The sequence below is a fragment of the Cavia porcellus genome, unplaced genomic scaffold, assembly GCF_034190915.1.
Source record: "Cavia porcellus strain 051 isolate PalLab524CR breed Dunkin Hartley unplaced genomic scaffold, mCavPor4.1 scaffold_6, whole genome shotgun sequence".
NCBI classification, from domain to species: Eukaryota; Metazoa; Chordata; class Mammalia; order Rodentia; family Caviidae; genus Cavia; species Cavia porcellus.
The window spans coordinates 58,598,081-58,614,389 of NW_026947489.1; the positions used below are offsets into that span (position 1 = coordinate 58,598,081).

A 16,309-nucleotide genomic window follows, 5' to 3' on the forward strand; every position below is an offset into this window, starting at 1 on the left:
GTTTAATGCTTTTCATTTTGCAAATGAAGCAGAGATTTAAAGGCACCCAGTGATTCCAGGTTGAATTTGCTGGTTTCTGACTCAACTTGGTATTTCTGCTTCCATCTGGTTTCTCTCTCACTTGGCTGATGAAGGGAAAATTGAATCCAAATATAACTCTGAGTCCATGTATGTGATGTGTAGTTACTGTATCCCTTAGAAATTCAAAATCTTTTATAGCAAAAGATTAACGCAACACATCTTGGGGTTTTGGTATCACAATTCATTTCCATATTTAAGCACAGCTGGTTATTTAAAAAATGTAGCAGATAAGCTGAGAATTATTTTCTGGGCAATAATAGGGAAGGGTGGATGTGGGTACTGGGAGCTCCTGGATCAGGAAAAATAGCAAGACATCTGCAGTATATCTTGTCTTTACACACATAGGAATTTCAAGGAATGTGCTTATTTCTCCTCACGCTCTCAACAACTTGATTCAGCAAACTCAGTTGATCCTTTTATTAGGCAATCTTGGAGATGAAGGCATAAAAGGTCATCAGGGAATATTGTAGAGGCCTCTGGCTACTCTGTAGAGGCAGAGGGTGCTTAGGAGGCCTGGTGCCCAGTGGAAAAAGGGACAGATCACAAATCCAAATATCCTCAAGCCATCTTTACTTTAATAACCTGTTAAAGATATCTTTGGTACTTGTAGCTTTATGTTTGATGCTAAATCTTTTGTTAGAAGTGATAGAATTTGGTGTGGGAATGCCTGAACATTTTCAAGACTATGAGCATTTGTTCCTGACATGCTGCCACCCTGACACTCTTGATCAGGCCATTTGGCTTGGGGACAGGGCCATTAAGCTGGAAGGAGCCCAGACTATGGAAATAGAGCATGTGTCATGAAACGTTGATTAGCCTCAACATGTTGTTTAATCAACTTGTGCCTCAGTTTCCCAATCCTTACATATTAATGTTGACCTAACAGTCCCTAGGTAGCTTAAATGGTTACTGTGAGGCTCAAAGTGATTGGAGACCAAACGAGAAGCCCATGCCTGTACTTGAGTGTGCTAGGTACAATTTGAAAGCTTTAGATAGTATCATTATTACTGTTAACTTCTCATAACTTCACTCTCCTTACCCATAGGATAGGCATAAAAACAAAACAAAACAACAAGATAATCATCGCTTAAAGAATATTAATATTCTTTAAAGATGGTAAAGACATGTCTGCTGTGATAATTATGATCAACATCATGGTACTCTTTCCTCTGATTCATGGCATTTGTGAGACAGAGAGACTGGGAGGGAGGTATGCTGGGTTGGCATCCTCTACTTATTCTTTTCAATACTGTTTACCACCCCCACCTTTGATCTCTACTAAAAATCTCCCTCAGCAAGCCTTGATGGTTAAGTGTGTTCAGTCAGAAAAAACAAAAGGTTGAGAGCCACTGGTGTAAATAGAAAAGTGAAAATTAGCCAATTAAAATGGAAGAATTTCTGTTTAAACTTCATTCATGTATTGAAAATTAGTAATGACATTTATCTCCCATTAATATGCTGAGCATTATCTGTCCATAATAACTAGGCAAGCACAGACTCCCCTGGTGTGAAATGAACTCCTGGCCATGGCCTGGCAGCTGATTGTTGGTGAATTCTATGTGGTGTCCACTGACGGTTGGGACAAAGCAGAACAAATAAGTCTATTAATATGCAGCCAAATACCAATAAAGTCCTTGTTCAATGTGATTTATTTATCGTATTGATCTTCCTTTGCTAAGCCAAGAGCAAATTAAATGAGCATTGGCTTGTATTGCCTGGAAAATGCAATCCAGATAAAAATCAAATTGTTATCTTCTGTGTACTCAGAAGATTAATTGGAAATTCCATTCTTTTGGTGTTCAGTGTGATGTGCTAAACTGTTGTTTGCAGGGGAATCATGGCCTTTGACTAACAGAACAGCATTTATCAGAAGGCATCTCTGTATTCATGAAATAGCTAATTAACAATTCTGCTTGTGTCTTTTTCTTTCTTGAAAATAATGTCAAGTTAACACTGTACCCCAATACCTACTTGTGGCCTGTTTTACCATCCAATCCTTGTGCAACCAGGATTTTAGGATGGACATGTCTCAGAATGAAAATGTTTTTGCAGCCTGTAATAACCGACATGGGACAGCAGAAACTAGAGGACCCAGGGGTGCAAAACTCTCTAGACACAGCCTTATACATCTGGGCTGAAAAATTTTCTGAAATTCTATATATTCTTTGAAGGGTTTTGAATGTTTCTGCCTTACTGTTTAAGGAACCTGTGGCCACAGAAAGTTAGAGCAGGAGACAGCTTTAGAACTTCTTGTCGGCCATAGGGTTAGAGTCAGGGTTAAGGTCACCACTCGCCAAGCCCCCAGAAAGCTAAGAGGCAGAGAAGTAGGCATAGGACTTGCTTTCCACCATCACATGGGGAGTCATGGACTGCAAGCTGAGTGCCAAGGACAGAATCCTTAAGGCATCATGACACATATGTACAGAATGACTGTTTTTCCCAGATGCTGTCTGGAAGCAGTTGACACCAGAGACAGGAAAGTGACCTGCCTGCCTCACCCTGCAAAAATCCCAGCTTCTCAGGGCTCCAGTGATTAATCAGAGCACAGCCCCAGAACTGAGGGAAACACCTCCATTCTGCTCATCTTTGTTTTCCAGGAAAAGTGTAAAGCAACTGAAGTTAGGACCTGATCTCTGCTCTTTTACATCTTCTGGAAACCTTGTCTCCCACCTCATGGTTTCCAGGGTACTCTTTGGTCATGTGGGCTTCCCATTAAAGCAGCCTCCTACCATCGTGCTCACACACATCTACACACACCATGTAGTTTGGATGTTAAATGTCTGTCACCTTGTTCTCTGGAGTGGTGTTAGTAGGAGTTTTCCCTGGAGTGGCACTTTAGCAGGTGGGACCTGTGAGAGGTTCTCAGGTCATTGCGGGGGGTGCCCTTCTCAGGACTGTGGGGATCCGGGCCCCTTCTCTCTTCACTTCCTGGATCATGATGCAAGTGGTTTGCTCTGCCACATAGTCTTCTTGCTGTGTTGTGTCACCCGGTCCAGATGTCTAAATAAAAGGGCCACCTGTTCTTGGACTGAACCCTCCATAACTGTGATCCAAAATATGCATTTCTCTCTATAAGTGGATCACCTCAGATATTTAATTGTAGTAATGTGAAGCTGCCCTATGTATATGCATATACACACATTCATACACCCAATACGTACAAACACATACACATATGCTCTCATCCACTTCTCTTTCTCTTCCCAAACTCAGGACTTACTTGATAATCATTTTCTCTTTTAAAATGACAACTTGGAGATGAGGGAAATTTCCCATCAGTTAAGGCTATTCTTGTATTTTAGAAGGCTACATGTTACCTTTGGTGACTTTATAAATCCAGTGTTGAGAGGAATCTAGTGGAAACTGAGGCGCAAGAAGTCACCCAGGCTCTGGAGTGCTCAGTGGTCTTTGGGGACAGCAGTGCTCCTGGCATCTCATTTTCAAGACTTTCACCTGATTCAGGATGATCAGGCACTGACCTCGCTACAAAGCATAGCATGGTAGGAAGCAGCAGGGTGATTTAAGGGAGCTGTGTGTGCTCCACCCCTCAGACAAGGGAAGTGATTTTACTTCAGGCAGACACATTGGTATGATTTACTTAACAGCAAAATGGTTCTTCTCCACAAATTTTAAGGTTCCTATTCTGCCTGGATTAGAGGAAAGGGCAGTAAACAACTGGATTCAAAACTAATGGTCTGTATAATATTGATTCTTTGGTATTTACAGAAATTTTTTTTTTTTTGCATCTCAGTATGTGATCAATTTTAAAAACGATTCTCTTCATGGTTGGAAAGAATTTTATGTATAGCATTCTATCTATGTCCTTTAGAACAAGCTTGGGATTGTGTTGTTCTGTGTCCTTAATAATTTAAATTGATTAGTTACTGAAATAGGCATAAAATCACTTTCAGTTTATATTTATCATATTTTTCATATTATCCTTTCAGTTTTAATTTGGTCTGGTTGAAACCATAATAGGTTTCTGTGAAGATCTAAATAGCAATTGCTTTCTAGTGATTTTTTCTTTTACAGTTCGGTTGTGTGTTTGTGTGAATGAGTGTGTGTGTGTGTGTGTGTGTGTGTGTGTGTGTATCATATCAAACATACTTTGCCTGATACAATGATGTGGAATTATCTTTTGATTTATTACGGTTTGCTTGTTATATCTTTTCTTCTCTCATTATTTTCAACTTCAAATTTAGGAATTTTCTCACACTCAAATTTAGGAATTTTTCTGTGCACATGGCTAAATGTTATTAGCCACATACCAAATGAAAACATATTTTCTGTAATCTGGAAGGTTTAATTCAATTATGTTTCTTTTGTATATTTTTTTATACAGGACTGAATTCACAACTTATTTTCTGCTTGATGTTTACTATGTTTTGCTTGTTGGTTTTCTTCTCTTCTTTTCCTTTACTGTATTATTTTTTTAATTTTGAAGAGAATAAAATCAAGTAAAATAAAACAGAATAGAGTCAATCAAAACAAAACAATGAACATGGTACAGGACTTCAAAACAAGATAAATGGAAACCAATAATGGCTACCATAATGCCTCTTGTTATCTTCAAAATAACTGCCCATACCATCAGACATAATAAAATCAAACACAGTAGAACAGAATAAAGCCAATCAGAACAAAACAATGAAAACAATACAGGGCTTCGAAACAAGATAATAGGAAAACAAGAATGGTTATCATAATGTCTCTTTTTATCTTCAAAGTAGCTGTCTATACCATCAGACATAATAAAATCAAACAAAACAAAATAGAATAAAATCAATTAAAACAAAACAATAAAAGCCAATACAAGGCTTTGAAACAAGATAATAGGAAGTCAATGGCTACCATATATATTTTGTTATCTTTGAAATAGCTGCCATTACCATCAAATACAATAAAATCAAACAAAACAAAATGCAATAAAACCAAACTAAACAGAACAATGAAAACAATACAAGGTTTCAAAACATGGAGACAGGATTCTCCATGCCACTGCCTCCCCTTTTTAGACATTTCCTTACCTTTCACTCTCACACTATCTGTTGTGCCTTTTGGATGCCGCTAACTCTTTTAGTTTTTTTGTACTAGGGAGACAATATGATGTTTATCTATGTGACTCTGAACCATTTCACCCATGAGCATGATCTCAAGTTGTGTTCATTCACCTACAAGAGCCTCAAGGTTACCTTTCTTTATAGCTGAGTAGCTTTCCATTGTATAAAAATGTCATATCTTTCTTTTTTTTAAATGTCATATCTTTCTTATTCATTCTGAAGGTGATGGGCAAGTTTCCCCTATTTTTTTCTGGTTCCTTGTCATGTGGAGCATTGTTTTCTCTCTTTTGAGTTTGTCTATGAATTTTCTTTCAAGTTAAATGTGTTTTTTGTATAAAGCATACTGATGGAGCCTGTCTCCTGACCCTCACTGCTGTGTTTCTTTTTACTGGTGAATTGAGGCCATTTATATTCATGATTATGGTCAACATAGTCTGTCTCGTCTCTGTCATGCTATTTTCCTGCTATTGCCACCCTACTTTTCCCCTCCCTTCAATTGTCTTCCTTGCTTGGTAATCCTCCTCTGCTGCTGTTCTGGAACTGTGGTCATTTTTATCTCTCTCTAGAATGTCCTTCAGTACTCTTTGTAGGGTTGTTTTGGTAGTCATGAATTCCTTCAGTTGTTCTTGATCCTGGAAGTATCTTGTTTATCCATTAATTTTGAAAGATAGCTTTTCAGGGTATATCAATCTGGGTTGGAAGTTGTTTTCTTTCAGGACTTGAAATACTTCACTCCAAGTTCTTCTTGACTTGATGGTTTGTGTTTAGAAGTCTGCTGTGATTCTGATTGGTTTTCCTTTAAGGTGATCTGTTTAATTTCTCTAGTAGTTTATAATATTCTGTTCTTGCGCTGAATTTCTGGGATCTTATTATATGTCTGGGTTATAGATTATTTTGGTTATGGCTATCTGGAGTTCAAAATGTTTATGTCACATCCTTTCCCCACGCTTGGGAAGTTTTCTGCTATCACTTCTGTAAATAGACTTTTTGTGTCATTTGTGTTGACCCTTGCTTTTTCTGACATCTGTTATTCTTAAATTGTTTTTCTTTGCATCATCTTGCAAGTACTGAATTGTTACTTCCTGGTTCCTTGTTACTTAAGAGCTCTTTCCTTTTGTGATTGCTAGCTGCAAACCTGTCTTCAAAGTCTGAAAGTCTACCTTCAGTTTCTTTCAAGCAGTTTTGCCAGCTTTCAATGGAATTTTTAATTTCCTGGGTATCTCTTTGAATCTGTTTCATGCATTCTAAATCTTTTATTGTTGATTCAAGGTTTTCCTCATTTTCTTATGCTTCTCTATTTTTATGTATGTCTTCTTTAGAGATGACTAACAATTTTTATTATGTTTTTCATTTCTTCTTTTACCTGAGATAGAATTTCTGTTCTAATTTCTTTTATTACCTCATTAAGTTGTTTCTTTACTTCAGTTGCCATTACTTTAGAAACTTCAGGTGTGCAACTCCCAATCTCTTCTGTTTTTACATCTTCTGGATTTTATCTGCATGGGTTGGAGGCCAGAGACAGGCTTTTGCTTCTTAATTTTGCCATTTTCCTGGATTCTTCTGGAGTAGCGGGTAGTGGGGTTCTAGACACTTGCCACATTGGCTACAATTTCTCTGCCTGTTTGGTTCTCCTGGCCAGTGCTGGCTATGGGTGTCCAATGGTGGCAATTGGATATGCAGGTACAGGGCTGGCTGCTGCTTTTCCCAGCCTGTGCTGGCTACTGGTGGTGAGAAACATCCCAGATGGTGGGTGGTATGTGTGCAGGGGCAGGGCTAGCCACTGCCTCCCAGACTTGAGCTGGTTCCTGGCAGGAGGCATCATTTCCTTTACTATCGTCTTAAAAACGGAATGTTTTCATAGTTCTTATTTCTCTTGACAAGGTTGGAAGTTTTAGATTTTATTCCCATTCTTTTTTGAGACTAAGCTGAAATTTTCTATTAATTTTTTAAAAAGCCATTTATAACTTGCAGAAAAGTTGCATTTGGAATATAAGAAACATTGATTTAACACCATTACCACTTCCATTGCAAAGAATGTAAGTCAGAGTTACATAGTACATGAGTTGTTTTATTTTGTTAATCTTCTTAAACCTAGAATAGTTCCATATCCATCTCTTTGCTGAGGAGCACCAACTCTAGCTCACTGGTCCCTGTACTTTGTACCCTCAGCAGGCCAAGTCCCTCCCTCATCTGTGTATGACACAGGGAGGGAGCCTCATGTCTCCTGATCCTTTGGATATTTTGGAACAATATACATGTGGTCGAGAGCATTTTCTTCCCCTCCCTGCATTGCCTCCTGAGAGCACTGGTATAAAAAGAGAGTGTGAATTGAGAAGGAATTTCATCTTTCAAGTCCATAAAAAAGATCAGCTACTATGGGAGAAGAGGAGAGGCAGTATGCAGACCAGACATCCATACCCTAGAAAGACCTAAGGGGAAAAACAGGACCAAGCCATAAAATGTTTATGGTGTCCTTGGAATAATTGAATATTTCCTAGTTTGTTGCACTGAGATTTTATGAACCAAAACAGAGGACCTTTAAAGCTGCTTGTGTTTTGCTCTTCAATAGGTTTAATTAAAGTTGGACTTAAGATTTAAAGTTGTTGGCAAACTTGAGATTTAAAATGAAACAACCCAAGAAACCTACTAAACCACCCATGCAAATGTCTGTGTGATGGCTGGATGGCTCTGTGAGCCCCAAATGGCCTCATCATTTCACACCCTGCCATAGCAAAATCTCTAATGTTCTCACTTAACAATTATTCAGTGGGTGCCAAAAGAAATGTATGACCGCAAGGCCTGCTTGATCCTCCTCCCTAGCAGTAAGGCTGACTGTGGCTTCCTCTTCTTACATCTTTCCCCTTCTTCCTTCCTCTGGCTATTGCTTCCTTTGTCATAAAAGGAATTTATTTTCCTTTCTCATTGCCCTCTGATCTCAGATCTTGCTGAACCATTAGATATGGAAGTGATTTATACCTAGATGTCCTGCAAAATTCTCACGTGCTCATTAGCAAGAGGTTTGAAAGGAGATTGAATTACAGGGCAATAGAGCTGATTTGGTGTCAGAAGGTCAGGTTTGGTCAGCAGAGGTGGGTGACTTCATGTGTCTCTCTCTCCTGGATTCTGGGCTTTTCTCTTCTCTCTGCTTCCGGGTTGCTATGATATTAGCACCCTTTCCTTCCCCCTGTTCTACTGTCATACCTTCCTTCATTGGAGCCAGCCAACTATGCTTTAAAACATGAACCAAAATAACCTCTCCTCCTTTGAGTTGTGAATTACAAGAAAGTAACTAAAAGATTTGTCTATCACTTAATACGTTCTTCAACCAGTATCAAATCTGAGCCATTACGTGCAGGAAAATATGTTAGAAGTAAAATAGTGACTTTCCTAGATATTAATATACTTAAGGAAAGGTTAAAATCATATACAAAATAAGCAATTTACCATGTGTTTTGATTCAGGTTATAACCAACCTGTGTTTCACTGATCAGTGTTTAATATATTTTATAGAAACTGGAGTTAACTGGAATATCATTAACTTAATAATGTTTGATAGGTTTTATATTTTAGATTCACAGCAAAATTTTGCAGAAAGACAGAGCATTCCAATTATCTTTTGCTGCCATACATCCAACAGTCCCCACTGGCACACCACATCAGATTGGTGCACTGTGGTAGAAGTGAGGATCCTGCAGTGACACGTCATGACCATCTAAAGTCCATGGTTTTACATTAAGATGCATTCTTAGACTTGCATGTTCAATGTGTTTGAAAAAGTGTGTAATGACATATGCATGCTGAATGGTTTCACTGTACTGTTCTGGTTAGTTTTATTATATAACAGAATAGTTTTACTGCACTAGAAATCCTTTGTGCTCCTCTTATTCATCCCCCTTTCTCCTAGACCCTGCCAGTCTTTTGGTGTCTCCAGCAAAAGACTGGCAGTTTTTTTTTTTCAAATTGTATAGTTGGAATCATAGACGAGGTATTCTTTTCCAATTTTTTTTTACCATAGTACTATGCATTAAATTTTCCTCAGTGTCTTTTACGAGCAGCAATATTTACGTGATATTTTTCCTCAAAGCTTTTCTTTAATAAATGATGAAAAAGTCATAGAAGTACAAGTGGAAAAGAGATGTGATCCAGAAGGCCACAGACATGATTAAGTGAAGATGATCTAACCAGAAAGCTTAGTGTTATGCTCTAAGTGACGTTCTGGGAATATGGCAGACTGCAAGGGCTGGAAAGGATGGATAAGCATTCCCCACCCTGTTGACCTTCTCCTTCTAAAGAATCCATGCCAACATCCTTACAACACTTCTCTAAGGCCTCTATGTCCTTTCTGATCTCAGAAAACTCTCCTTCCTCAATCCTCTTACTCATGCATATAGAGATGGGAGATCAGGACATGGCAAAGCTATCTGGGATTACAAAATCCCAGGACACATGTGCAGCATGGCTTGTAAGGCCCTGCAAATGGGCTTCTTATGAGAACTCAAGCAGACTTTAGAATGAGTGGTCTAGACCTGATGTCATCTTGAAGCATTGAGTGATACCAAGAGGACAAACCCCGCTGAGTTTTTGCCACCATGTTCTCCGTTGCATGTGTCCCATCCTCATGGGACTTAGGGTGTACTTCTTTTCCTACTTTTACTTGGCCCACACTTGCTTTGCCTGTTTCTTTTCATAACTGTAATCAAACTTTGTGACTGTTTGCACTTGGCCAATTCTTTGCTCAGGACAGAAAAAGCCTAGCAACATCCTGAAGAAGACTCCCACACTCCAAAATCTGGTAATGGTATCAGTGAACAGAGGAACTCTTGGTGTACATCAGAGATAAAATCTGTGGTTCAAGTGAGCGTGGGTTGTGGTATTGCTCAGTATGCACACAGCCTGCTGTATCTTGGCCAGGTTTCCACCAAGCACCATAGTGGGAGGCTGGTAATTAATGCCAACTTTGAAGCCACTGTGGCACACATCCACATACTGGATGTTAAACTTAGTCTTGATGGTGGCAATGGTAGCATTGACATCTTTGGACATCACATCGTTTTAGGACAGGCACCAAGCCATGTAATTATCATGGTGAAGGTCATATTCCCCATCTGGTTGCCTGGCTCAAAGGAAGCATTGAGGATCTCTGATGCAAAAAATTCTTCATGGTAGAAGTTCTCTACAGAGATAATGGGCATATGTGCTTGGAGGGAATTGGATGTGATGATAGGGTACCAATTGATCTAGAGATCTTTTAGGTTAATATACAGGGCTCCACTGAATGTAAGGGAAGTAGTGATGGAAGACTGCTGATTAGGCAGGTAAGGTTAGTAGGCTGGATGCTCAATCTCAAGCTTTGTATGACAGAAGTCATAGATGGTCTTTTTGTTTACTATGACATCACAATTAGATCATTCCAAGGTGGCATGTTTTCTTGGTTACTTTTACTTTTCTGTCACTGCTGGGACAAAACACCTGACACCCCAAATAAAGGAAGGATAGGTTTATTTGGTTTAGAATTTCTGGAGGTTTCAGCTGGCTCCAAGGCAGGATGGCATAGCACAGGGGCAACACTTCAAGGCAGCAACCAGAGCACAAAGAAGAAACAAACCTCTTCTGGCTAATATGGTACACAGGCCACGCCCCTCTACAGGGCAGGTGTAACACTGACAAAATCTCCTTGCCTTCCTTGCACAGGAGGAGGATATTTAAAAAGTAAGAACCCTGGCCCCCTGATGAGTCTCTTAATTAAACTTCTAAACTGCTTATATTGACACCATGTATTAACTGTAACATATGAGTAGTGGGGATAGAGTTGTAGGGCTTACTGGCAGCTGTGAATACCTTAGGGCTGGGTAAATGGAGAACTCCAGCCATAGTCAACAGAGAGACTTTATATCAGCGGGATGGAGAATCCAGAGCCTGTTGTCCCACCAAAGCTGTGGAAAACTAAAATTCCCTCTAGACCTGTGCACTTCCCATCCAGCTTATGAATTCAGTCCAAGATGAAGTCAATGGTTTCCATGCCAATGGTGCAGTGTTAATGGGCATGTTTGTTGGCAGCCTGTTTCTTGCCTGTGACAAGCTACTCAGGATGGAAGAGCTGGTGGTAGGTACCAGTGCAAACTTCATTAATGACTTTGGGTTTCAAGTCTGTAAAAACGTCCCTGGGCACATGCTGCTAGCAACAGTCTCACTGAAGAAGGTGTTGAAAGATTTGCCTCCTCCCCTAAGGATCTTGGAACTTGGCATCTGGCCATCAGGTTGGTTGTCCTGTTCTAGGCAGTGTAATTTCCAGAAGGCATTGCCAATGTGGACATCAGACTGGACAACAAGGGTGGAGATGTACTCATGCATGGTATCTACAGGTTAGGGGGTGAAGGCATAGAGTAGACAACAGGTCCCAGGCTCTGCCATTGACAAGCTAACAGTGAGCTAAGTAATGCACTCCATTTGATATTTTAGTGATGACTTAGGGTGACTTCTAAAAGGATAAATAACCCAGTCTCCCCCCAAACTGTGTATAACCTCTTCCTTTAAGAACACATAAAAATGATGTCATGTTGTCCAAAAGCAGAGATGATAGAGTCTCAGTTTCTGCATCATGGAAACTGAGTTATTTGTTCATACCATCTGACCATGGAAGAGATATCCAGCCAATGCAAAAGTCTTGCTGGAGCAGAGAAATTGGGAAACAATGATGTCTTACAAACAGTCCAGTGAACATCACTCCATGAAAGCATGACCTTCACTTTCATCTTGAAAGACTTTCAATATGCCTTGAATAAAATGTCAGTGCATCCTAGCTTTTAAGTAACAGACATATTAAGTGAGAAAGAACTCATGACACACAATGTCTCTCCAAATTTCACTGTGATCTGGAATCCAGTGACTCTCTTCCCTCTGGTTCCAACATGCAGCCCTGGCCAGTAGTTGCACATGTTCACTTAGACTGTAAGCATGTGAGAGGGCTGAGGACAGGATGTCCCAGAAGCGTACTGTCCTTTAACTCAGTGCCAAGCCAAGGGCCACTGGGAATGCATCTCCTACCCTCTCTTTCCCTGAGTTGGGATTTATGGACAGCCTTTTGGACCAGATTAGTCCTCCCCTTCCTCCACTTCTTGCCTCACTAGAAGCGCAGGCTTTGTATGTTTGAGTGAGCTCTGGGCTTATTATGGAACACAGTGATAAGAGCAGACACAGGGTATTTTTCACACACAGAAATTACTGCTGGGAAGACTTCATCCATCAGGCTCCAGAGAAGCCTGTCCCATCTTTGATTGATGACAAAGACATTTGGTCCCCAGTGAGGTACCTGGTGCTGCTTCTGCCCCAGCCTCTCTCCTTTTTAATTCACAGAATTTCTTCAGTAGCCACTAAAAAAGAAGTAACCACATCACAATTTAATGCCTTTTCTATGTTCATTGTATTTTATTAGTTGTTGAATCGCAGTCCAAGTTTTATCTTGTTGGAAGGTGTGTGGTCTGATGAATCTCGTGCAGTCTTTCAGACATGCCATTTAAAGGTGCTTGTGACAGCATGTATTAGATTCATGACATCACTGCTTTTGATGAATAACAAAGAATTATCAAGCTTTTCTAGGGTGAGCGAGTGTTTCATTTGGCACCTGAGGAAAGTGAGGTACTTTCAAGGGTCTGGTAACCTATACAGAACCACTCAATTTCCTACTCACTACTGACAGCAGAAATTGGTGCTGCTTAATCTCACTGCTACTTGCACGTTACTTATGTTTTAGAGCTTTACTGAGGTATAACTGATACACAAAAATTCCCACATTTTAATTTATACATTTTTATGATTATGAACATATGCAGATACCAGTGCTATCATCACTACCATCAAGGTAGTAAATGTATTGATCCACTCCAAAAATTGCCTGTGTTCTTTGGTTGTACATGTGTGCATGTGTATCTGTGTGTGTGTGTGTGTGTGTGTGTGTGTGTGTGTGTGTGTGTATGTGTGCAGAACACTTAACATGAGTTCTGTTCAAGTATACAGCATTATGATCTCATGTATAGGTGCTATGCTCTGCAGCAAATCATCAGCATCTATCTGTCCAGCGTTACCAAAACCTTACATACTTTAAGCAACAATTTTCCAACTTCCTTACCACATTTTTTTGGAAATAACCATTGCACTTTCTGCTTTTATGGGCTTAACTATTTTCAATACCTTTGAAAATGAACTTCTACAAACAATGGGGTCCTCTTTGGTTTTAAAAATGAAGGATGTTCTATATCAGCGTGGATAAACATAGAGGACTCATGCTGAGTGAAATGACCCAGGGGAGGGGACAATTGCTATGTGATTCTACTTCTAGGATTGGCCTAAAATAGCCAAACACAGAAAAGCTCTCTGTGTGTATTTATTTCATTAAACAGATGCAAACGGAACTAACATTTGAGCCAAGCACCATTAGAACAATTATTAGCACTGCAGAAGTCTGCACTATTTTTATCCCTAGTCTGCACAGGAGAAACTAAGAGAGGTTTTAATAATTACCCCAAGGTTGCAGAGTGTGTGAGTGGCTGTGTCTGAGGAGAACTTGGGCAGATTGGCTTCCGCAGCCTACACTCATGCCTGCCCTCCCTCTGTTTGTCTGCTACAGGCAGGGTCATTGTTGCAGCCTTACCATAAATTCACAATGAGAGTACTGTCCCCATATGGGAAAACAGATATTAACTTTGTCTGCTCAGTCTTCAACATCCAATCAAAGTTTAACTATGGTTCAGCTCTTAAGTTACTTCTTAGGAATAATTTTATTTCCAATTTAAGATCCTTTGAGAATCTTGCAAAAATAATGATTTCTTTATACTTGTTGGTGCCTGATGGCTTCAGAAAGTGTTAATGTTATTTATCTTGCATATCTGAATTATTCAAAGCAGTATGGAAAAAGAACTAGGCTGCTTTCCCATCCAAATCTCAGCCTGGAGAGTTTTTTTCCCCTTTGATATAAACAATGATGCCCAAAAACATAATCACTCTCACGAATGACTTTTATCTCATCACACCTGCTCAGACTCCCAGGTTCAGGACAAGCCTTGAAAGCAGCCAGATGCTTTGGCTGTTTTTAGCTTTCTCAGCTATTTTTTGATCTAAAAGAGGAATGCAATGTGAAAAGAAATGTTGTACAGTGGTCCCTTGACTTAGGAACTCAGTTTGTTCTTAAGGGCTGACTTTAACTCAAGTTGGTTGTAAGTCAAGACTATATTTCCTATAAGAAATAATGGAAATATCTGTATTCTATTCTGACTCTCCCAAAGTACCTGTTACCTTTCAGGATAAAAAGTGTTGCGTGGTATGCATAATTTACCATAAACACCAATAATTTTTTTAGTATATTCACCAAAAAATTATAAAATGTGCCTGATTTACCAGATACCACAGTTTCATATTGTGCTCACCATTCATGTTGGTACCTTTGGCTTGCAGAAAGTGAGGATGAAATGGAGGTGGTTATTGTTTGGAAGGAGAGTCCTTATCCTTAGGACCATCAGGAATCCGGCTCTCTGGTGTCCTCGTTCTTCTTGGGAGAGTCTGTAGCACATTGGGACTGCTTCTGGCTCACTAGATCTCAACATTTTCAGAGCTAAAAATTGGTCTAAAGTTTGTTTCTATATTTTCTTTAGTATTGTTCTGTAGTATGACATTCTCATAAAGCAAGTGAATGCAATGATTACTTTTTCTCTGGGTGGAACTTTTCTACAGATGATTGCAACTGTGTCCATTTTTTCAGGGTTTCCTTCACTTCAGAGAACTTTGATGCATTGATTATTGATACTTTCCCTGCTCTCCAGAAGTCTCCTTAGCTGCCATTCTCTGGCGCTCAGCCAAAAGTTGCTGACCGTCTGTAAACCGTTCCTCAACATCACCACTGTCTGTCCATCTGCAAGCCTATGAACCCTGCTATCGTGACAATGTCATCGACCAATTGAAGGATCAGTGGAAAACTCAGGCACCTCAATAAAGCCTTCAAAATTCCTCCTGTGTAATTTTAGGCCACACTTTCTATAGGCAGATCTCAGTATCCTCAGAGAGACATGGCCCCAGGATTTCTTAACCCTCTAAGGAAACCATCTTGTAATGTTCCTTCCAGAGCTCTTTAAGAGTTAAATATGTATCTGAGGCCATCTGAAGGACTCCAGGAACAGTTCTTGGTGCATAGCTTCTTGAAGTCAGCTATAACCTTCTGGTCCCTAGGCTGTAGTAGAGGAGTTGTGTTATGTGGGAGGAACTCAATTAAGAGCCATGGGAATTCTTCAGTCAATTCTTCCAAATATTGTGAGCAAGCAGGAGTGTTGGGCACAATGAGAGAGCCTTGAGTCATAAACCTTTCTCCTCTAGATATTTCTTAATAGTAGGATAGAAAGTTTCCCAGATGCACTCAAGAAAAACTACTCTTGTTATCTAGGCTTTTGTGCTAGATTTCCACATAGCCCCTAGCCCATTCTTCATGACTTTATGTTTTCTGAACGCTGTAGGGATCTCAGAGTGACAAGGCAAGCCACCACTTACATTGGCAGGTGACAATAAGTTTAACCTTCACAGGCTAGAGGTCTGGCATTTCCTTCTGTGCGAGGTCTGGCATTTCCTTCTGTGCCTGGCTAATATCTGTTCTTCTAGGTGTGTTCTTCTAGAAAAGGCCAGTTTCATCACAGCTGAAAACTTGATGAGAGCAAAAGCCGTTTCTGTATCATCATTTAGGGTGGTGTATGTAATTTTCAGCAGTCGTTTTATGAGCACTGACTACTTTACCCTACCTAGTTATGTTATGAATCCCAGCTCTCACTTTAAAATTGTGAAACCACCCCTTTCTGGCATAATATGTTTCACCATTATCACGTGTCAGTGGATCATCTTTTCTAAGATCTGATTTTGTAGCCCTAACTTTCTCACAAATATAGACTCAGATAGACCATAACCTGCCATCTGCCTTTCATTTATGCACATTAATAATGGGCTTTTTGGCCTGTCTATCTCACCTAACACTGTTGATTGTGACATTAATTTGAGTACCACCTTTGGCCACACTAACTTCCTAATACAAGTCTTTTTAAGATTGTTGAGATGATGGATATTACTGAGGTCAGTCACATAAACACCACTCTCATATTCTCCACAATTTTGTTGTTCTTTTCAATTGTGATTGCTTT

General features: G+C 39.7%; 1 pseudogene; it reads right to left on the minus strand.

Annotated features, from left to right (window-relative positions):
- Positions 1 to 9,344: 9,344 nt before the first annotated feature.
- LOC100717273 (tubulin alpha chain-like) lies at positions 9,345 to 11,492 on the minus strand (annotated as a pseudogene).
- Positions 11,493 to 16,309: the final 4,817 nt, after the last annotated feature.